General features: G+C 41.5%; 2 long non-coding RNA genes across 3 annotated transcripts in view; both read right to left on the bottom strand.

Moving 5' to 3' along the window:
• Positions 1 to 25,220, bottom strand: part of LOC143357319 (uncharacterized) — a 283,862-nt gene that overhangs the window by 237,052 nt on the left and 21,590 nt on the right. The window lies entirely within an intron of this gene.
• On the bottom strand, positions 23,080 to 25,068 carry LOC143357230 (uncharacterized). 2 transcript variants are annotated; one of them, XR_013082787.1, is made up of 3 exons: positions 24,828 to 25,068; positions 23,226 to 23,347; positions 23,080 to 23,161 (listed from the first exon to the last, which is right to left on the bottom strand). It is a non-coding gene; the product is annotated as an uncharacterized LOC143357230 (long non-coding RNA). The 2 variants fall into 2 exon arrangements; XR_013082788.1 differs by lacking the exon at positions 24,828 to 25,068 and adding an exon at positions 23,435 to 23,528.

Genomic DNA, 25,220 nt, shown 5'->3' with positions numbered 1-25,220 from the left:
CGAAGATAAACCCGGCACAACCTCCGCCTCCCACTTCCGCTTGGACTACAACATATTTCAATGTCATCAAAATTCGAGACATAGTCCCCAAAAAATGATCGAATTCAAATGGAATGATCCCCTTCCTAATGTGGACATTTTCTTAAAAAAAAATAACAAGTATTCTCGTTTTTACAATATATGTTGTGACATGGCAGATTTGCCTACGTCCCCCGGAGTAAAGACTAAGAGACCGGGCCGCCATTTGGCAGCGCCGCCGTGATCGCTCTCCCTGGGATAGTCCGAGAGCCCAAATTAGAGAGTAACGCGTTTTTAAACGCCGCGCCACTTGGGGCGACGCGAAGTTACGGGACCGTAGCCGGGTCCCAGGGGGACCCGGAATCCTTTCCCTTCTCCCAGGAGCGCGGGAAATTTCGCGAAGAAGCGCTCAGGGGACCGCTGCAAGAGACATCTCTCAGCAGGCGATCGACGGAGGAGTCCAGCTCGGGTTTACCAACCTGGAGGCGCCGCCGAGGCCATACGGACCGGAGAGCAAGAACACCTCAGCCTCGTCATCGCCTCGCCCCGAAAAGCAGCTAGGGTCCGACGCGGGAGCAGCTCGACATCTTCCGCCGAGGGATGCCGCCAATCATCGAGGAGCACCGACAACGAATTAGCTAATAAGTCGGATGCCAAGGGCCCCGGACCGCCGAGTGCGGCCCTGCCGCGCGAACGGTAGTGATAGGTCCGAGGGTCGCGCGGGAGCAGGGAAAATTCGGAAAGTGGGGGACGCCTCACTTCCGCGTTAGCAAGCGGCCGCGAACTGGGTCACTGTGTCGCCGAATTAGTCGGATTACGGGGACCAGCAGGCATTTGGCCTTGACTGTCACGCTATGTTACGCTGTGCCTTTTTTTCTGGACATTTTACGTCTTAAATAAGTAAGTAATCAATTAAAAATGCATACCACCGTGTTTGTGCATGTCTTTGCTACGTCTGTATAGAACCTCTTTTTCGATACGAACACTAAATCTCTCGAAATTAAGAGAATCTCTCAGCGGCAGCCATCTTGTGACGTCATACTTGCTTCAGAATTCGAATTTTCTGCCGAATATTACAAATTACTCCACGATGAGGTAGAAATTCGCAATTTGGGCTCTATATAGACGTAGATTGGACTTTTAGGAAACACAATTGACCACTTCTAAACTGCTCATTGCAATATTGAAGCGACAATTTGTCTAGATTTTGACCCTTGTAAGTTCATATACGTATATTGGAGAGAGATTCTCTAAATTTCGAGAGATTTAGTGTTCGTATCGAAAAAAAGGCTCTGGACAGACGTAGCAAAGACATGTACAAACACGGTGGTATGCATTTTTAATTGATTGCTTACTTACTGAAGAGGTAAAATGTCTAGAAAAAAAGGCACAGCGTAACATAGCGTGACAGTCAAGGCCAAATGCCTGCCGGCCCCCCTTAAGTCGCCTTGAACTTGCCTAAAGAAAAGTCTTTTCGTGTGTGCCGCTGCCGCGTAGCAACACCCAGGGTAGCTGCCGTTCGAGGGAAAGACGGGGAGTTAGAAGACCACATTGCCGAGTGGTAAGTGCCGATCAGGCTTCGATAATTTGTGATTCTTTCGCGTTGGCTCGGCTAGCGTTTTTCGTGCTAGCGTGTCGCGATAAGACGTCCCCTTGCAACGCCGAAAATCGTGATCGGGATAGGATCGTGTAGGGTTCGAGGCCGTCGGTCGGTAGACGTGCGGGTTAATTGAACGCGGGTCCGGCCGGACAGCGGGGGGACGCGTGACCGTCTCGTTACGGTTATACGTCGCCGGGTTCGTAACGCGGAGTCGCGGATCCGCGGGGGACCCGTATCGTTGCCGATTTTTGGGTAAATTGGGCCAACCTCGAGACGTCCTACGGTGGGACGACGCGACAGATGCTGTATCGCCGTTTCCGACAATTTCCGACGGCCACAGCCGTGTAGAATTTGTAGTCGCGTATTCCATCTGAACCCGGTCGCTTCTCGACCGGTTAATTGTCGTTAATAGGTGCTGAACATTGAACCAGCGACCGAGTTCGACGCGGGAAAGAGTAGACTCGGGTGTAATAAGCGCAAGCGACCGTCCACCTGTCGAAAATCTTGTAAACCGCGCGGGCTTCTTTTCCATCGCAGCCGGGCGTCCCCGGCAGCCCTCTGTAACAGCCGGATTGAATAAATGTCAATTAGAAGCCCATACCCGTTTACGCTTTCTTGTGAGAAACCTTTCCGCCGCGGGGAACGTCCCGTAGTCCCTCCGCGTAGAATCCTGGCCCGGGCTGTCGCTATCCAGGGCCTCGCGCCTTGCTCTCGTAGGTTCGAAATCGCGATTCGCGTTTCGCGTACTTTACGGAATCGTTTGGATGACACTTGCGAGTGTCTGGCGCCCATTTCGAGTCCCGAACCTTGTAGCACCTTCCGTCGGGAAAATTCGAGCCTACGAGGTGCCGCTTGTCCCGGGTGGTCCACGTATCGCGCGGCCGAGCGTGGCCCGGTCTCACGACCTGTAAAAACCCGGTTGTTGCCCAGGTTTTCTCCCGTCGGACGGGCCGAAAAATCAGGGCAACGTGACAATGTATATATAATTAACACATAATATAAGGATGTATGATTGATGTTGTTTCACCAAGAGGCAGGAACGTTTCCTATTTTCATGGTGTTGTAAAGGAGAGATACGGATAGATTACCTAAGGAGCTGTGGAGCCCCTAAAAACATTTTTTTTTTTTTGTGCCACGCACAGCAGAAATGGTCAAACGTTCGAGATAATGACCCAACCGAGGCGAGCAGAAATATAGTCGAGAACACAGATGATCCGTCGACTTAAACCCTACACCCTGATTTCGAATCTAGCGGCCAAACGTGCACGGTCTATTCCCCGTATTGTATACTCTGACCTTAACGCGCCGTCCATGTTAATGGATTGCTCCGAGGTCGCGCCGCAGTGAAAGGGTTAATGGTATTATGGACCAGAATCTCTATGTTGACATCTTGGACAGACATCTTTTTAATTCCTTTCACTCAAGAAAATATGCCGGAAGATTGGATATTTCAGGCAGATAACGATCCCAAACACACATCCCGAAAGGCAAAGCGAGATTTAAAGATTAAATCCAATCGAACATCTTTGGAATGACGTGAATAAAGAAATTAAAAAGAAAAAACCTTCAAATGTAAACAATTTATACAAAATAGTAGAAAATGCCTGGAATAACATTTCAATCGATCGTTGCATTCGACTTATTGATTCTATGCCTCGTCGCAAAGTTAATTATCGAAACTTTATTATATGTGCAAAGAGAAAAAGAGACATAATAACTGCAACTTCAGAACAATGTAATATGTATTGACGGACCAATTTCCCTATTTACGTATATGCTCGCCACTGTATATACAGGGTGTTCATTTGAAAACTTTCCAGCCGAATATCTCGAAAAGTACGAAAGATATTAAAAAAGTGTAAAACACGTGCCCACGGATTTCGAGGGGGAAAGAAAGGGGCAGTATCAGTTTTTTATTTAGGTGGTGTTTTCAAGGTCATTTGAAGGTCAACTTTGTTTTTTCAAACGGAAACCAATATTTTTTATTATCGGATCCTATTGTACGTGTCACGTCCGGCGGTTTGACCGCTCAAGAATAAAACGAATAAAACTTCAGACAAAGAATTATTATGAACTATTGTTGAAACCCAATGATGTCACGCGAGGAGAAGAAAATAAATAGGATTAACCCTTAAGTGCATAGGTAAACTAAATATTAGGAACATGAATGCATACATGGGGTCCATTGAGGACCTCACTTACCTAATTCCTTGCTAACTTTGATTACAGCAACAATTTATTTCTGTAAACTTTTTGTAAAACTGTAAAATTTCTGTAAACATTTAAGGTTTAAGATAGGTGTTAAAATTTCTAGGAAGTTAGATAGCGCACAAAACAATTCCAATTATCCTCCTGCGAGAGACACAGCAAAGATCGGTATCACCCTGAAAAATAAACAGAAAGTGTGTCCAGTTACACTAAGTTCTAAGAAGGCACACTGATCCCATGGTAAGAGTGACGCGCATTAGATAGAAAAATTAGAGGATTAAATCAACATCCTATTGAAACAATGGACTGTCCATCCTATAAAAGGGAACCAATATAACAAAAATCATTCATTCTGTCATAGTTTTTGAACCAAACCAGTCCGTTATAGAATTTTGTTGTGTCAGTTTTAATAAAGTTCAGTTTTCAGTTCTTTAAGTTACGCGAAATAGTGTAGTGTTCAAATTGGCGTAGGATTACGAAACCTGGCGATCCCGATACCTACTTCTAATCAAGGCCCAGCGATTGCGACTTGCGGCGATTTTTGACTAGCGAGCGTTAACCAAAAATCAGCGAACAAAATATTTGTAAGCTATCTAGTTTATGCGCTAACTACATATAATCTCTATTTGTAAAATCATATTTAAAATATCTGATTCAGCACTTAATTTTGAATAAATCAATAATTTTGTTGTTTTTTTGAAAATAAGAATACAAGTTATTTAAACAATCCTCAATTTCCCGAACCGTAGCCGGTGAATGCAGGTAGGTTCAAAACTGCGTCCTATCCCTTAAAAAATCATAATCCGTCCCACCCGGCACGTAACATACGTAAAGAGACCAGCAATTTTTGTAGGAAAACTTTTTTTATCTGCGCACGTTTGCCGTTCTGCAATCGTTTTTCTGCAAGCTTGCTCTTTTACATAGATAACCCCTAAAAATATCACATGCCTCGTCGCGCCGGGCGGAAGTACCAGCTCCGGAAATTCGTCCACGAGTACGACGTAGAAGCGGCGGGCAACTTCATCCAACCTCAAAATTCATCAGGAAAGTGAGCGTCGACCCTGATCAGCGTAAGCAGATTCCCTGGAGGACGCCCGCCCGACTCACGTTGCCCCCGTCAACTACCTCCGAGAGACGATCCAGTATCAGACTGCCGAGCACCCGGAGTATTCTGCCCCACGAGACGAGCAGTCTACCCAACGTCGGCCTGAAGGACAAATCTCCGTCGAGTCCAGGCAATGCTGCCGAATAGAGAACGAAAAGGGGTCTAGTCCGGTGGTAGTCGGCCATTAACCTCGCGCGCCTGAAAGTCTCGTGACCCAAGTTAGACACGGTTATACTCGCCCTGTGGACTCAAAAGCTGAAACGATAATTAATGTCTTGTCCGCGAACTTGTGATTTGTGTTATCGGTCAAATCAAACCGCGGGACGTAACAAGAATAAGGTTAATTTTACAAAAATCAGGAGAACAATGAAGGGGAATTTACTAATGGAAGTAGGAAATAGGGAAAAAGCCTTGGAAGCAATAGAGGTAATATAAACCTCTGTTAGATGAGGATACTAAAATGATAATGAAACAACCGATGATATCAATTGCGCTTAAGGAGTTGGATCCTTTTGTAGATAAAGAAAAATTGAAGAACGAACTAAAAAGGGGAATAGGAACGAAGGAAGAAGACGAAATAGTTATAAAATCCTTAAGAAAGGGATATGCTGGTACCCAAGGAACAGTCGTGATCATCCCAATGGCGTACAAACATACAGTAAAATGTATTAATTTTTCATTATTCTTCTAGACAATAAGCAGAAAGCAAAAAATAGAAAATAACATACACTATGTTATTTGCAACGTTACCATCAACTTTATAAACGCAAGAGGTCTTAATAAACGACGATTTGTTCAATTATTAGAGGAAAGTATTCAGTATTCAGTGTGAGTCAGTATTCAGGGATTGAAACATACAACAATGTTCGATGGCTCAATTGCGGTCAAGTTCTTAATTGGTTTGTCATTTTATTATAAGAAATTAATTTTCAAATATTGATTGGTTAAATGATTTAATGTTTTTATGCGACATCACTCAGCATTTTAATGAACTGAATTAAAAATTTCAAGAGACGGACAAATTGTTTTAATGATGTTTGAAAATATGAAAAAATTTATGACGAAACTTGACATCTTTACTAAAGATTTGGAAATGAAAATCATGAAATATTTTCCTTATATAGGCCCTATGTGAAGAGTGACGATATAACGATTCGAGTCTTTGATAGCGGAGATTACAATAATTGGGAAAGATGAATAATAAAACTTCTACATTTAAAAAATTGTAAAGTTGTAATAGAAAGAATGAGGGAGGAAACAGATGAAGAAAAAGAATGACTAGATATAGATGTAAAAGCGATGAACTACATATACAGCACAATCACGAATAAACAGCTAGAGTATATAGGTGACATTGAAACAGCGTATGACGTAATCAAGAAATTCTACGAAATGTGTTTGCAAGAATCTACAGCGTTACAAATCGTGCACAGAAATAACCTAGAAAAAATCAAACTAACAAACTATACTGATGTAACGATCATTTTCGACGAATTCGAGAAAGCCGTAAATGAACTAAAGTCCGCTGGTGCCAGGATTACAGAAAACGAAAAATTAAATTATATGCTCAAAACTTTACCAAGTTCTGCTGAAAAATTTCGAAGCGAAATTATGCTCGAAGCAACTCGGCGTGTTTGTATGTAAGTGAGTCACGGGTGCGTCGTGCGTACGTGTGGAATCCGCGCAGTGTGTATCCGCCGCCTTGATACAGACACGGCTCTTTTGTTTCGTGCGTGTCTACATTCTGCCCCACGAGAGAATAGTACCGCGAGAGAACCGATTTTCGTCCGTCGCTGCGCATCTTCGCCCTGATTGGTCCCTTCCCAATGCACAGCGCATGCGCGCAGTGAGGCCACGCGCTGAGGCGCTGCACGTGGCCTCATTCGTAGCCATACCGGGTGTTCATACGGTATTCATAGTGTTCATAGAGTTCGTAGTGTTCTTCCATCGTGTTCGTAGTGTTCGCAGTGTTTTTTTGAAATGGAAGATCAAGTTCCTGGGTCGTCGCATTGTTTCTATTTTTCAAAAATCATAGTTTTTATTTTTCTAAACTTTTTTTTTACTAAACTTTTCTCTGTTTCTATTTTGTCCGACCCGCACAAAAACAGATTATTATTAATCTGTACAAAAGCGTAATAGCGGAAAACCCGGGGATAAAATATAAGTCGCTGATTTTAAAGCTTGTCCAAAAGACAGGCATTGGAAGAGTCACCGTCAGCAAAACCCTGGCGGAATACAAATCTACGGGAAAAGTGACATCGCCAAATAAAAAAAAGCGGTGCCTAAATATTTTAGAAAAAACTTCGGAAGCCGACATAATAGCGATAAGAAGAAAAGTCCAGAGCTTCTGGCTAAATCGGGAATTACCAACTCTGAAAAAAATTGTAGCTGCTGTGAACAACGACGAGAATTTGCCGTCATTTAGTGAAACTACCCTCCATCGACTATTGCAACGTATGGAATTTAAATTTATTCAGCGAAAACGCAACAGCGCCCTCATCGATCCACCCCATATCATCTCCTGGCGGCAAAAGTAAGTGACAATCTACATTCAAAAATGTTTTTTTCCAAAAACTCAGTTTCTATCCTCGTTTCTTACAAAAATTTGTTTACTACTTTGTAGGTAAATCGAACAAATCGAAAGTTTTCGTTCGGAAGGGCGGTCTATTTACTACCTGGACGAGACATGGATCAACGCCGGCGATTGCAAGTCCAGGCAGTGGGTAGACACCAGCGTTACCTGTCCGAGGAACGCCGAAGAAAGGGGCTTAACAACGGGGATACCTGCTCCCACGGGAAAAGGAAAGCGGCTGATTATTACTCACATCGGGTCAGCAGACGGGTTTGTACCAGGGGCCCTCCTTTGCTTCGAGGCAAAAAAAACGGCCGATTATCACGAGTAGATGAATGGAGATACATTTTTTGAATGGTTCAAGAAAATTTTGCCCATGCTGCCAGATAGGTCAGTCATCGTGATGGATAACGCCCCGTACCGCAGCGTCAAGAAGGAAAAATATCCTTCATTGAGGTGGAAAAGGGAAGATATCATCACGTGGCTGGAGGGTAAGGGGGAAACGGTGAATCCACGGTACGTCAAGATTCGATTAATGGAGTTGGTTGCAAAATACAAACAACCAGAGAACAATTACGTGATTGACGAATACGCTAGAGAGAATGGACGTACCGTCCTACGCCTTCCCCCTTACCACTGCGAGTTAAACCCTATCGAGTTGGCATGGGCACAAATAAAACAATTCATAAGGGCGCGAAATACATCGTACAAATTGGCAGATGTCCGCCAATTTGTAGATGCAGCAGTCGAAAATGTGTCTCCCGAAAATTGGAAAAATTTCATCCGGCATACGCTGAAGGAGGAAAGGAGGCTGTATGATCTCGACCATGTAACAGATACAGTGTTAGAGGGAAGCCCCGAGTGGTTGAACTCGTCTGATGACTCGGATATCGATGTGAGTCATACATAAGCTGCTTATTGTAAATAGTTGTAAATAGTCTGTAAATAGTTGTAAGTTTTTTGTAAATAGTTGTGTCATTTTGTAAATAGTTGTAAGTTTTTTGTAAATATAAATATGTGAATATAAATAATCAATGAACCTGTACAGAACCAATGAAATAAACTTTCAAAATATATAATTAAATTAAATTTATCATTCATTATTGTGGGATGAATGGGTTTCTTGTGCGTGCGGACGACTGGATCATGTTGCGACGGTCCGGCGCCGGTATGTTTGGAAAACTCGAGTGACTGAAGAGGTGTGAATGAAAAGTGTTTAGGAGTAGGCGATAGGAGAGTTTGTGTGTTTCTAAGAATGAAAACGATGGATGCAAGAAACAGAGTGCAAGCGAGATGAATGCAAGGGGGGTGAAAGAGTATAAAGCGTGGATGCAAATTCACGATTTCCGATACCCTATACTTCCATGCTAATTCGTTTCAATACGGTACGCCGCGTATATGCAACTCGCAGTGGGGAGTGGGTAGTGGAGTGGAAGTTGAGAGGTTCGCAGCGCCTTCCGCGGCGAGTCAAGCTGCGCGAAACGGTACTATTCTCTCGTGGGGCAGTGTATATCAAGTCAGTCGTTCGTCAACCGTCATTCGTCAAATACGTTTTTCTTTGTCATGAGGCATGAGTGCTCAGTAATTCAGTCGCCATCTTTTCGATTTCAAATTGTAACCGTCACGCGTTTACAAGATCTCTCTTGTCGCAATAAATTCAGTATCTGTTTTACAAGTCAATCACCACTGCACATTATCCCTAACAACCAATTGTTTAACAAGTTCATATAGCCATATTGGCGATCTCATCGATATATTACCATAAAAGGACAGAACAGTCGATTATCTGAAGGGTAAAATTAAAATTAAAATAATTAAAGCAAAAAATGTGTTAGACACCCTATGTATGTAGTTGTGGGACACGGACGTAACGGGTTTGACACGGAATCCTTGGGGAACTGTAAACTGTTTGTTTGGTGTGCTCCGTGTATGTTCTGCCGTTGGAGACGTTTTGAATACGAGGAAACGGACAAATTCGGTAGCCGTACCTGTGACATGTGACGTCACTTCGCCTGCGACGCGTGTGCTCGCGCATTACCGCGAAGACGAGTCGAGCATTAGACTTAGATCGAACCGCACGCGTTAGGCCAAGCGAGGCACATAATTTAGCTTCCGGTCATTTTCGATTCCGTGCGTTCTGTGTCGTTTCTCCGGTCATTTTCGATTTCGTGCGTTGTAACACTTGCGGTTTGTTATTGAGATTGCGTAGCGACCGCGTACATTTTTCGTGCAGATTGTACGGGAGCCAGATTGTCATCATGAGTGATAAAATGGATATTGTATCTGAAAAGGAGGATACCCCTGTGGTTAAACCTAACTCCTTCATGAGGAAGAAGTCCCGTCCCGGAAAAGCATCCAAACAAAAATCTACGGATGCATATCGGTTGCGAATAGGCACAAAACAACATAACGAGAATCGTGAGCGCAAGCTCCGTGCTCTTGGCGTGCTGGACGAGTCTTGCAATGAGCGTAGCGACCGCGTGCGTGTACTGCTTGTTATCGCGAAGGCGAAAATCTTTAGTACGTTATTTTGTTATCTTTTGTTGAAAATATATTTAGACTGCTCAATCGAGCTATTTCATCAACATTTCAACTCTCTTAATCAAATACCGCCTATTCTACCGAATCTCCCACTAAGGAAGGAATGCCTAGAGCATCTCTCGACCACCTTGCGAATTAACGAAATTCAGTTGATCTCCCTAAATTTCTCGCGAGGCTCCAGGTTGAACAAAATGCAACGGACACAAATGAAAAAATTGGTGCAAAATCAAATGCATTTATGCCGATTCATCAGGAAATGGTAAGAGGCAACAAACGTGCTTCAATTGTGGAAATACAATCGGTCACGAAAATATTCGGAAACCACTATAATTTTGACTATTATACTCTGTACTTCAGAAATGTATGCAATAAGAACAAAACGAGGTTTCACGTATGTTACTATGCAGTGTGTAGTTAACGAAAACATAAGAGATATTTATTTACGATAAGTGATTATATAAATAATAAAAGAAAAATGGAATGTACGCTCATTTTCATGTCACGAAAATATTTGGACGCTATCAAAACTAAGTTTATAACACTATATATAAATCTTGTTTTTATAAATTAATATTTTGTTGGATATCCCATATGTTTTATGACGTGCCGTAATCGCGTTGGCATATTACAAATTATTCTTTTTAAATAATCTTGCCCAATACGAAGCCATTCTTCTTACAGACGTCTTTTTAGTTCGTCCTTTTTGCTTATGGGAGTTGTTGAAATTCGGCGATCTAATTCATCCCATAAATTTTCAATGGGCTCCAAATCTGGCGATTGCAGTGGTGGGTGGAGCACATTCTTGCAAGTTTATAATAAGAATTCTTGCACAATACGCGTTTTGTGCTTTGGGTCGTTATCCTGATAAAATTTTATCCCACTTTGAAGTCTCATATTACCAGCACTTTTTTAAAAATTGTTTTGCAAAATGTGCAGATACCTATTTTTATCGAAGATGTCGTCTATAAAAACTAATTCGCGCATTCGTGTAATTGTTGCGTACTTCGCGATTTTCAACCAAGTTGGATGTTCTTTTTGGGATTTTTTGATCTGTTCTACGGGTATTCTTAATAGCTCTGATTCAGAACCTTTAATTTCTGCTCTGCTGTTAGTCGGGCTTGCCATTTTGATTCAATTGAAAAGAACTATTTTTCCAATCCTCAATCCTGCGCTCTATCCCACCGCTGTCACCAAATTTGTTACGTCCCAGATGGGGCTGTTTATAGTTTTCCGGGGATAAGGCGCAGTTTTGAACCTACCTGCGTTCACCGGTTTTGGTTCGGGAGATTGAGGGCTGGTTAAATAAATTGTACCTTAAATTTTATATAAAAACGGCAAAGGTTTGGTTTATTTTGGGTTTAGTTCTGAATCAGATTATACAAGGATGAATTCTCATAGCGCATAAGCTAGAGCACTTATAACAGTTCGCTTAATAGTATGTTTAAATTACCGAGTAATTTGATACTTTCCTCTTTTGCGTCTAATCTGTAATCTGGTCTTCATCTGCGTGTCTTGCAGGAAGATAAGTCGGAGTATTTTTAACCGCGTCGGGTTGTCACGTATATTTCGATCTTATTTTGTTTTCCCGTGTGATAATACTAATGGTCCTTGTTTAGGCGTTTATCGGCGAACCGCCGGACGTGACAATAGCAAGTGTTCGAATATTTTCGTTCCATTTTTCTTTTATTATTTATGTAATCACTTATCGTAAATAAATATCTCTTATGTTTTTGTTAACTATAAACTGGATAGTAACATACGTGAAACCTCTTTTTGTTCTTATTGCATAAATTTCTGAAGTACGGACTATAATAGTCAAAACTATAGTGGTGTCCGAATATTTTCATGACCGACTGTATCTGCCATATTAGTAAAGATTGACGTCGATTAAGTACGAATATCCAGCGAGGATATCATAAACGCGATCGCTATCAAAGTGCACGGGGCAGATATCAAAATAACCAAAACCGAGGTTATTATCCAAATAAAAGAGGAAATTACCGTGGAGGACGTGGAAACTATCAGGGCACTGAATCGCGAGAAGGAAATTGCTTCAGTAAAACCATCAATGGTGGAAAATGAAAATCCACCTAGTAAAAATCAAATAAATTGTTTGTTGGATAGTGGGTGTACAGACCACATTATAAATGACAGTACATACTACGATGAATGTATCACTCTGAGGAAACCCACTGAAGTGAAGCTTGGGGATGGTAGAATATTACAAGCTACAAAAGTTAGATGCTAAAAAAGTTAAGTTAAAATTAACACTACCAAATGTATTATATGTGAGAGATATGAAGCAAAATCTAATCAGCTATGTCAAAGTAACGAACAAAAATAAAATTGTCTCACAAGGTGATGTATCAAAAATATATAATAACAAGAATGAATTAGTGGCAATAACAAAAAAGGAAGGAAGTCTCTACAAACTTATGTGGTGGCAATATCACCACGTACGCCAATGCATATATTTCTTCTAAGAATTTCTCTTTCCCTTCTAACTCTGTCACGCTATTATTCTCTATTTCCTGTCTGCTAGTCGCATGCTTGGTAACCGGCCCTTCACGAATTTCCCATGCATCCTTGAGAACGTCGCCAGGGTTCTGGTTTTCGTTAGTCTCGGTCCTTCGCCTACCTCTTAGCTTTCTCTGTTTATGACTCTTTTCCGCTGTCCCTATCGCTGTCACTGTCTTCTCAAGTTTTCCTTTTCTATTCTCTTTTCTTTTTCTCCCCTATCATTTTGCCTTCTCTAACTCCGTCGTGCTTAAGATTGCAACGAGAGTCGCCAGTCGATAGTAAGCCTCCGAGACGACAACACCAACACTGCACTGACCTTCGCGCTTACCGATATCAGTAATAAATGAAGTGAGGACAGTCTCTGGTATTTTATATCCCCTTACCCACTTCATTGGTGACCCCGACGTGATCGGTTTGTGCGGTTTATGTATTTCAGTGTCAGTGTGCTTAATAATAACAATAACTTTAGACTTTGGTGGTGTAAGTGTACATAGTAACATTTAAGTGACTTTATATCGAAATAAACCTCAATTATGGAAACGACCGCGCCAGCGATAGCGAAAGTGGGCGTGAGAATACCCGAGTTTTGTCCAGGCGATCCGGAAATGTGGTTCTCGATGGTCGAGAGAAGTTTTGAGGCGTCCGGAATAACCACCGAAGCTACGAAATTCGGTTACGTTTTAGGGGCACTGACCCCCCAGTACGCTACAGAAGTGAGGGATATCATCATCAACCCTCCCCCAACGACCCCTTTCTCAAAATTAAAGGAGGAATTGATTCGTCGGATCGGCGCGTCACAAGACCAAAAGACGAGACGGCTCCTTGAACGCGAAGAGATCGGGGATCGCAAGCCGTCGCAATTCTTGCGACACCTGCGGGGGTTGGCAGGTACGACCGTGCCGGATTCCGTACTGCGTACACTTTGGGTGAGTCGGTTGCCTACCAATATGCAGGTAATATTGGCTACACAAAAGGACACCGAACTAAACAAGGTCGCCGATTTAGCGGACGCCATAGCGGACACGACGACACCGCGAGCGCATATTTGCGATACTGGCCATCCGGGTCCCTCGCCTCACGGTGCGGTAACACCGGTTAATCCGGATACGGAGTTATTACTGAATGCAAGGATGGCACAGATGACGTTGTCCTTACGCCAAGAGATTTCGGAACTGAAGGAGCTGATTTATCAGGATAGAGGACGACAAAGCAGACCCTTTTACCACCGCCGATCGAATTCCCGGAACCGTTCGCCATCGGGTTCACGCGATCGAGGGAGTCGCAGACACAACGAGTATCAGGCACCTCCTGATTACAACGGAAAGTGTTGGTACCATTGGCGTTATGGAGGGAATGCACATAAATGCGTGTCGCCATGCAACTTCAGCGGTTCTGCCGCGGGAAACGACCAGGGAGGACGTTGATGGCGGCCAGCGACCCTTTTCCCCCATCCCGCCGTCTATTTGTTACCGATTACCATACCAAGGTACAATTTTTAATAGACACGGGCGCCGATCTTTGCGTGTACCCGCGCAAACTATTGCACGGCCCGCGAGAAAGGTCGAGCTACGAACTGACGGCGGCAAACGGAAGCATCATTTACACCTACGGCACCGTAACATTAAATTTACGTTTGGGTCTCCGGCGCGATTTTATTTGGCGGTTCGTAGTGGCAGACGTGTCGAAACCAATAATCGGAGTCGACTTTCTTAATTATTTCGATTTGCTGGTCGACATACGTAACCGCTGCCTGGTCGACAGAACAACGTCGGTTAAGGTTCGGGGAAAATATTCCGATGAGGAGATATCCTCAATAAAGACAGTCTTCGGAAATACGGAATATCATGAGCTTCTGACTACAATGCCAGAGCTCACCCGGCCTTGCGGAGTGCCGTGCGAAACGACGCATCATACCGTTCACCACATACAAACCACCCCTGGACCACCCGTATCCTGCAAGCCACGGCGGCTCGCCCCGGACCGGCTCAGGGCAGCTAAGGAAGAATTTAAATTAATGATGCATATGGGCATTGCGCGACCGTCGAAGAGCCCATGGTCATCGCCGCTCCACATGGTGCTGAAGAAAGATGGCGAGGCTTGGAGACCCTGTGGCGATTACCGAGCATTAAATGCACGCTCAATACCGGACCGTTACCCCGTACGCCACATAGAAGATTTCGCACAGCAGTTATCTGGTAAACAAATATTTTCCACCATAGACCTGGTCCGCGCTTATAATCAGATTCCCGTCGCTCCTGAAGATGTCAAGAAAACCGCAATAGCTACCCCGTTTGGACTCTTCGAATTCCCCTTTATGTCATTTGGCTTACGTAACGCAGCACAAACTTTTCAAAGATTTATAGATGAAGTTTTACGCGAATTCGATTTTTGTTATGCTTATATAGACGATATTTTAGTAGCGTCAGAATCTCCGGCCGAGCACCTCCATCATTTGAAACTTCTGTTTGGCAAATTAAAGGAATACGGCATAATCATTAACCCCAATAAATGTACGTTCGGAAAAGGAGAGGTAAAATTTTTAGGTTACCGTGTAAATAGCCAAGGCACACAACCTTTGCCTGATAAGGTAGAGGCAATTACAAATTACCCGTTACCGAAAACTGCAAAAGACCTACGACAGTTTCTAGGCATGTTAAATTTCTATCGTCGTTTTATTTCTAACGCCGCTATCAGCCAAGCACCCCTAAACAACCTGTTAGCGGGCAACGTAAAAGGCAAGGCTCCACTGACCTGGACACCTGAGGCGCAACAGGCCTTCGTTGCCTGCTAGGATGCTCTGGCAGGTGCGACCCTTCTTGCACACCCTGAGGTCAATGCCACTCTGGCCATTACCTGCGATGCCTCTGATTTTACCGTGGGAGCTGTGTTACAACAGCATGTCGACAATACGTGGCAACCACTTGCATTCTTCTCCAAGAAATTAGGAACTGCCGAGCAAAAATATAACAAACCTATAACTTTTGCATTCCGACAAAAACCAGACAAATGTTCCCCGCGTCAATTCCGTTACTTAGACTACATTGCACAATTTACAACCGATATTATTCATATTTCCGGAAAAGAAAACGTGGTGGCTGACGCGTTGTCTAGAATTAACGCAGTGTCTTCGTTTATTAATTTTGAGGCATTAGCAGAATCGCAAGCCCACGACCAAGAATTACAGCAATTAATAAATAGTACGTCAGGGTTGCACTTGCGTAAAATATCATTGACCGGTTCACCTGCCGAATTGTACTGCGATACATCTTTAGAAAATATAAGGCCATATATTACTCTCCCTTTCCGACGTGCAGTCTTTGACCAAATACATGGTTTGTCACACCCGGGCATTAATGCGACGGTCAAGCTCATAACACAGCGTTATGTTTGGCCGTCGATTAAAAGCGATATTCGTGCCTGGGCGCGTTGTTGTATACCGTGCCAGAAATCTAAGATAACAAAACACGTAAATTCACCCATTTCTGCTTTTGCTAAACCCTCCGCCCGCTTTGAACATATTCACTTGGATATAGTAATATTACCTGTGTCCGAAGGGTATCGATACTGCCTGACCTGCGTCGACAGGTACACTCGATGGCCGGAGGCGTTTCCGATGACCGATCAGGAGGCCCAGACGGTAGCCCGAACCTTTTATGACGGTTGGGTATCGCGTTTTGGGACTCCTTTGCGTATTACGACCGATCAGGGCCGACAATTCGAGTCCAAATTATTTTATGCCCTTAATAACCTGATTGGCTCTAAGCATCTGCGTACTACGGCGTACCACCCGGCAGCGAATGGGATGGTAGAGCGTTTTCACCGACAGCTCAAAGCTGCAATTAAATGTCACCAATCCGAAAAGTGGACCGAAATATTACCGACCGTTTTATTGGGTATTCGTTCGGCATGGAAGGACGACCTCAGTACAACGTCGGCCGAGTTAGTTTATGGCGAACCTTTGAAATTACCTGGAGAGTTTTTATCTACAGGTTCAGCCGAAATAGAGGATGTTTCTAATTTCGTTTCTAGATTACGTAATCATTTTGCAAAATTAAACCCAGTTAACGGATCACGACATTCACTAAAAAAATCGTTCATTTTCAAAGATTTACATACAACATCCCACGTTTTTATTCGTACAGATTCAGCTAAAACCATTTTACAACCTCCATATACAGGTCCGTACGCCGTAGTTCGTCGAGATGACAAAAATTGCGTTGTAAATATTAAAGGAAAAGATGTAACCGTATCTATTGACAGATTAAAGCCCGCGTATATTTTAGCGGAAGACAATGTGAACCCTACATCGGTGCATGATGTACCCAGTACTATTATAAATACGCCAACGCATACGCCAGATTTACAAGCGCGTGTCACACGCTCTGGTAGACGTGTACGTTTTCCCGACCGGTTTCAAGCCACTCGGTAGAGTATATGCGTGGGTACGAATTCTTTTTTCTCTCTATCAGTTTTATTCGCAATGTTTTCGTGTTTATCATGATTATGTGTAAAGTTTAGACATAGTATTACATCTAGAGTCTCATATTATGTATCGTGTATGTATTTGTGTGTAATATGTTTTGTGAATTTAAGCGGTTATGCGTATGTATATTGTATTTATTCATAGTTATGCTACATTTTGCGTTACATATTTTATGTTATTTTGCATTGTATTCGACAATTATGGTATTCAGTGTAGTTTGCGTTATTAACTTTTTCGTAATTGTTTCAATTACTGGCAGGGGGGTACTGTGGTGGCAATATCACCACGTACGCCAATGCATATATTTCTTCTAAGAATTTCTCTTTCCCTTCTAACTCTGTCACGCTATTATTCTCTATTTCCTGTCTGCTAGTCGCATGCTTGGTAACCGGCCCTTCACGAATTTCCCATGCATCCTTGAGAACGTCGCCAGGGTTCTGGTTTTCGTTAGTCTCGGTCCTTCGCCTACCTCTTAGCTTTCTCTGTTTATGACTCTTTTCCGCTGTCCCTATCGCTGTCACTGTCTTCTCAAGTTTTCCTTTTCTATTCTCTTTTCTTTTTCTCCCCTATCATTTTGCCTTCTCTAACTCCGTCGTGCTTAAGATTGCAACGAGAGTCGCCAGTCGATAGTAAGCCTCCGAGACGACAACACCAACACTGCACTGACCTTCGCGCTTACCGATATCAGTAATAAATGAAGTGAGGACAGTCTCTGGTATTTTATATCCCCTTACCCACTTCACTTACAAGTTTTATTAAAAATCAAGATGGTGAAATGTGTGCTAATGCATTAAGTATGAAAATGAAAGGAATACAAACTCAAAAGGAAAAATGGCATTGCACCCTTGTGATAGGAGCGAGGTACGCTCCTGAAGGGACTCGCACGAAACGTGCCATGCGCGACGGCGCGTGCGCAGCGCTGTGTTCACAGTGTTCAGAGTATGTTTGAGATGAACGCCACGAGTCTCACGTGTAAAGCACACGGTTAGATATAATGTTAAATATGTTAATAGTTCCTATAGTGTACATAGTTAAATAAACATTAGGTTAAGTTAAAACCTTCTTGATATTTTGATATCCACGCCCAATACCTTGGACATGTAAATTTCAATTATCTAAATATCTTATACAGAAATGAGTTGTTGATTGGATTAGCGAAGGAATTAGAACCTGATCATATTAAATGTGCTATTTGTATTCAGAATAAAATGCATAATCAACCGTTTTAATATAATAGATCAAAAACACAAGAAACATTGGAAGTCGTTCACTCCGACTCAAATGGACCACATGCAACAGCTGGCAATCGTGGTGAACGATATTTTCTCTCATTCATTGATGAATATAGCAAACTAGCAAGAGTTGCATTAAAACTAAGGATCAAGTCTATGAGTGCTTCGTAGAATATGTTAATGAAATACAAAATTTTACTAGAAAAATGATTAAGAAATTAAAGTGCGATAATGGAATTTATAATTTTGCAATAAGTAAAGGAATATACATAAGTGCTTGTCCCTCATATGTACAGGGTGTGTAAAAAGTAATGGTCATCCGTCCTAGGAGTGAATCTACACCAGTGGATCGGTGGATATTTGTCAAAGAAACGCCGTAAAATTGTTTATAAGAAAGAAAATTGTTGTTAAAGTTTTTTTATATCAAGACCTTCTATACATTGAGGAAAGAAAAAATTTGAAAAGAACCATACGTTGCAAACAAATAGTTATCGAGATATAAGCCGTTAAAGTTTTTGCAAAATTTGATTGTGTTGAGTTATACGTATAGACAAAAGCCTACTAGTACAGTTCGCATAACCGTGTCGATGAGACAGAACATAGTCGTGTGCGTGCCTCGAACAAACAAAATTTTAACACTAAACCTACCAACGCGCGGTCAAATGACCGTTTTTGAAATTTCGTTTAGAATTTCTTGTATACAACGTTACTGTATCGCCATATAACTTATTGACTTTTCCTATAATGTACATACAACCCATTTTTCAATATTCACAACTTTCTTTATTGTTTACTTTCCGAAAAAATTTCATAGCATGTCTTTCTATATTAAGATACATATTTTTTTTTGAAGCGGTCATTTGACCGCTCATGGTACGATTAGGTATACATGAAATGTCGATAGATTTAGTGTTAAGGGATTTGTCGCTAGGCCCGTACCAAATCATTGTCACCCTGTCCATTCGGATCATAAAGGCTATAGCCGGTTTTGGGGGTCAAATCTGCCCTGGTTTTCAGATTTTTCCGTTGCAAACTCTGGCTGTCAAAATCGAAAAATACGAAAAAAATCGAAAAAATGCAGATTTCATATGGAAATCGAAGAGACACTAGAACATAATTAATTTAGCAATGAGATATTGTCCTAAGTATTATGCTCAATTTTTTTCAAATTCCTGCGATTGGTGCGTCATAGTAGGAAAACATAAAAACCACTTTTTCGGCGTTTTTTCCGTGAAAAACTAAGTTATAATTACAAAACCGGCTATAGCCTTTGAAGTTGCAAAATATGAAAGAAAACCTTGTATCCAATGTTATACATACGAATACTAAACCTACATTATAAAATGCTAATGTAAAGTACACTTACAAATTTTTCAGAATCATCAGTTCCTCCGTTGGTTCCACAGCACGCTATTATTGACTCGTCCAACACGTCCAAATAATTGTGCCTGTCTTTTGGAGCCTATTTTCGAAGCACGAAACGTTACACTTCTACACAATCACTAAACACTACACAACACAATTTTCGAAATCGTGACAGCGAACGAGAAGAAGGTACTCCGACCACGATCAAAATAATACTGCGATTTTAACTGCTTCGCTTCCACGGACATGTTAAGGTCAGGTTATACTAGGCGGGTCAGACGCTGAGGGTGTATAAACGCTAGATACAAAAACTGGGTAGCCAAATTCTGTCAAATTCTGAGAATTTGTTTACCCTGTTTTTCTATCTAGCGTTTATAGAGCCTCAGAGTCTGATATGCCTAGTATAATCTGACCCTTATGTCGCGACGCCGGTGCTGTTTGTATAAGGTCACAGACGTGTCATCTCGCGACGCAATGCCGCTCGTGCGATGCCACGGACGAGTAAACACGCGGCTTCTGTTTTTGCTCCGTCTGGGGTCCCTTGCCTTGCCTCTATGTTTTGTCAGTCAGTGCCCATTTAGCTGTTCACGGGAATAGGCGACGACGCCGCTTTCAACACGTGCCCTCGAACATCCATTCGTTGCGTCTCAGCCAATTGTGTACTCCCAAAAACGAGTGTTCATAAAATTCTTAAAAAGCATAATTTGAAAGCATACAAGCCAACAGACGTGCAACAAATTTTTCCTCACAATATTGGACCTCGAGTAGAATTTTCATTATGGTTTTTCGATAAAATTGCATATGATCCAAGTTTTATTCGAAAATTGATGACAATGGATGAATGCATTTTTTATACGAACAATGTAATTTGCCATCAAAAATCTAGGATGTGGTCAGAAGATAATCCACATTGGATTTAACAATGTAGCAGTCAATACAGTGAAATCTCGTTGTATGTCAGTCCCGCCGTTCTTTTTACTGACACAAATACAAAATCGGAGGTTCTCGCCGAGTGTCCCATATGAAATACACAGGGCACGCTGGAAACCTAAGAGTCATACCGTTTGAAAGTCATAAGAAACCTATGACATTCAAACACTACTGACGTTGAAACGGAAGGAATATCTGTCTCCGATACAATGTTGCACGGGGAAGCGGACAGCGAAGCTCGAGAGCCGTCGTCGCCGAGGAGTGTCTCACACATTGTCGGCTATATCGGTGTAAGACCAGAAGACCGCTACTAATCCAATTACAAAACTTCTTTATTTTTCGTTATTTATTTATGAAACTTTTACCAACATATTCGTGGCATTTTTCTGATTAAAATGAAACCAAACATGATATAATTCCGATGATATTTACTTGTGTAACAGGCGATAAAAGTTTCGAACACAGAGAAGGACAGCGTATGGGAAGAAAGAGCCGCGAAAAGTCGCGGCCGCCGGCACAGATCAAAGCCCGCGTGAGCGCAGGCCTTTTTTTATGAGACTTTCATCAATATATTTTTGGCATTATTCTGATTAAAATGATATCAAACGCGATATAAATCGGATCACATTTACACTAATTTTCCGTTAATGTAATTGTTATGGAAAGACTTCCATCGTTCATTACACACGTAAATATCATCGAAATTATATATATATATATATATATATATATATATATATATATATATCATATTTATCATTTTAATTACAAAAATGGCATGAATACGTTGGTGAAAGTCTCATAAAAAAGAAATTTATAATAAAGAAGTTAAATTTTATATTTAAAAGCCTGCGCTCACACAACCTTTGATCTGTGCCGGCGGCCGCGACTCTCTACGTCTTTATCTTTCCCATACGCTGTCCTCCTCTGCGTTCGAAGCTTTCATCGCTCGTTACACAAGTAAATATCATAGGAATTATATCATATTTGGTTACATTTTAATCAGAAAAATGCCACGAAAATGTTGGTAAAAGTTTCATAAAAAAATAACGAAAAATAAAGACGTTTTGTAATTGGATTAGTAGTGGTCTTCTGGTCTCACACCGATATAGCCGACAATGTTGTGGCCGCGACGGCTCTCGAGCTTCGGCTACTCACCGCGGTGGTGCGAGGTTTTCGACTGACTTGGAAACGCAAGGTTGGCACTAGCATACAACGAGATTTTACTATAATAGCATAAGCTTATACAGGGTGTCCCAGAGTTTCAGAATGAAACTTTGTCAGTATATTCTATGGCACTTAATAAGAAAAAAATGTTATGTAAACATAGGTCACATAGAGCTTTATTAAAAAGGTATAACAAAATTACGGAATTCAAGTAATATAGGAATAGTAACCGATTTGCTGTTACTGCAAGCATTGGCTCGAATAGATCAGCAATGTTTACGTTAAGTATGCTTATGTAAACTATGTTTACTATCTGAGGTCACCTAAGATTAAAAGTAATTTCCGCCAGTAATAGCTATTAGTAAGTTGTTGGAGTTCTCATATGGAAATGCCACAAGTATTTATGAACCAAAAATATGCAGAGTGCCGAACTATAAAGTGTTCATACGTTGTCACCGACAATTATTAACAGGACCCTTCGAATCATGTCTCGAAGGAAATTAATTAATTCGATGATTATTTCAATGCCTCGTACCAACTGGGGTTTTCACTGATAACAGACATCCATATCATTATACGCGGGTACAAGAGCTTCTACCAGCTGATTATGAAAAACGATTGGAATTATGTTAAACATAATATTATTTACATTATATTTAGCGTCAATTTAATTTCCGACATCAGCAAAAATATTAAAAATCTTTAATTTATTATTGTTTTGATATAAACTAAAACTACTGTTTCTGTTGAATTTATGATGACTAAATGAATATATTTCTGTTAGAAATTCATATGTTATTAACTTTTATTACACGCTTTTATCATCAATTTTCTAAAAATATAAGCATCAACTTAAATACCGACGCGACTGTATATGTATGGAGTCCCTTATATTGCTTTTTAAGAATATTTGTCAAACAACTCATGTTTCACATATTCCTGTACATTGGTGCATTCAAGATCACCTAAAATTATTTTTCTCTTGCATTAGAAGCATGGATAGAAATAATAACAACTCAACAGCACGTCAGGTTAAAAGTGCATTTAAAAAATTATTACTATATACCGAAGTAAAGAGCATAAATACAGGAAATTGTACTGCGTTCTACAATGTACCAATTCTATATTATTCGTTGACCATATCGATTACCATTAATTCCTCATCAGAGTAATCCATGTTTGTAAAGAATGAGGAAATATTTAACAAAAAATTCAACGAACTTGAAGATTCGGAGGAGCAACTAGAATTGCACAATTATTATTAACAAATGCAGAAGGGTTAAGCTTAAATTCAGAATTCCCAAAAAAGAATAATGGTAGGTATAGCATATGGTTTTTACCTTGTACACGATGTGGAAGTACCATCTAAATCCTCGCTCCTGAACACACCATATACTCGTCAGGTGAAGTCGACTGAAGCCTAAGAAATAAATTATCTATAAAAGGAATTTTTTATGTGAAACCCCTTCTTCCTTCGTGCTTACCTATGAAAAGTGATTTTTGTCACCTGCGTATTCATCTCCTGCGTACAATTCTTCTTGGAAGTTCTATTTGCACAGCTTTTGACAACGCACGTGGGCATTTTTACCACTGATGATCACTAAACCTATTAAGAATTTATATTTTTATAACAATTTTTATACTTCAAATACAATACTCTCACTATTTTATTTGACATTTTTATGGTACTTACGTAATTTTGAAATCCTACCAAACAATAATATATTTTAAAATAATGAACGAAATACAACGCAGGCGAAACTGGCGAAACCAAGCAAATATCGCTGACTACAAAACGGAGTAACCAAAGAATACCGCCACTTTTAATACTTAACCCGGCTGCAGAGGGCACTAGTAGGTGCTCCTATGTGGGCTCGCCTTTACCCCCGACCGATGCATTCCTACTGTAGCGTGGCCAGTTGACCACGCGACCTTAGTTAGATATATATAGTATCGATTAATGGCGCGGAGAGGCAAATTTAACCCTTAGCGCTCGAATGGCGACTGTAAGGCACCGCTAAAAATTGTTGTATCATTATTCAAAATATCTTTTACTAAACATTTCGGTATTGTACAAGTAAAATGCACCATTCTCGTATGTGTAACATAAAAAAAATATGTAGAAGCGAAATATTCTAGGTCGGAAGAAATGTTTTGTTTTGGAGTTGAAATATAGCTTCGACTGCAAAGGGTTAAATATAAGATGTCATCGCGTATTTCATACATATGTATTTTATTTGGGCGCGATAGTTTAGAGTAGGTAAAGAAAGACCGGGAGAGTTCTATAGAGATCCTTGACGAAATTCGAGTCGGCGAGACTAATTGCGGAATTTAGAGAAAGTCACGCAGCCTCTTAGAGTAGCTTCTCCAATTCTACATAAATTAGGGATAGTCGAAGTCCGGAATTAGTTAAGGACAAGAGGTCATAAATTCTCAGTCAAGGACCTCTTGGAACTCCCTCGGACCTCTCTCTTGTTCGGTCCCACATGGCCCCACGTCCCTCGTTTTGGCGGGGCTTCACCCTCATGCATACCCCACTCCCGTGCGTGCGCTATTAAGATCCATCCACTACCAATCACCATCAAGCAGCAACCGGAAGACGAGTGATCCGACGAATCAACGCCTAGCCAGAAGATCCTAATTTTCCTATTGGCTAAGGAAGCGAGACGAGAAGGAAGAAGCTGGGAAAGGATTTAAAGCTCCAGGATGAGACAGAACTCATTGTAGACCCGAGGGAGTTACATCTCAAAGAACTACCAATAAAATCTATAACAGTTTTCGCCATTTACCCTGTGTATTAAGTTTATTTGTTAACCTCCACGAGCAGAGCGCTTCAGCGCTCCTCGGGCACTCGAACCCACAACAAAAGTCCCTATTCCACCACACTGCGACGCAACACTACATTGGTGACCCGAATTCCTACACCTACCAAGATGGCTGAAGGACGTTCTAGAGGCTGACGGCCCTTCCGTCTTTCGCTTGAACCCCGCAGAACTACATAGGCATCGTCCTTTAGGTCCATGTTTTAGAGATCTACTCCCTTTCCGTCTTAGCTTCAACCCGCAGAACCTGGCAGAACTAAACACCTTCCTTTAGGTCCATGCCATGTATTTTCAGTCGACTGGTTTACTGAATCAGAGATTTCCCCTGTAATTGAATTATCGACTGATTCATGCAGTGGAAGAGTATACGGGTGGAGCTATACGGGGTCTCCCAAAAATGTTGCATTTTCTTTAAAGGGGTGATTCCTGAGGTGATTTGAAGTAACATTTTTCTTTGCGAAATTGTTCTCGGCGACTTTGTTGGAAGTTATTAACGAAAAGTACAGACCAATCAGAGCACAGCTACAACAACTCGCGCTGAGTCTGGCGTTGGCATTGGCTGGGCCAGAATCCGTCTGATTGGTTCGTGTTTTTCGTTGATAACTCCTTAACAAAGCCGCGGAGAACATTGTCGTAAAGGAAAAAATTACTTTACGT

This window comes from Halictus rubicundus, chromosome 9 (assembly GCF_050948215.1).
Source record: "Halictus rubicundus isolate RS-2024b chromosome 9, iyHalRubi1_principal, whole genome shotgun sequence".
NCBI classification, from domain to species: Eukaryota; Metazoa; Arthropoda; class Insecta; order Hymenoptera; family Halictidae; genus Halictus; species Halictus rubicundus.
Note: the sequence above shows the minus strand (reverse complement) of the source record. Positions and strands in the feature narration are given on the sequence as shown.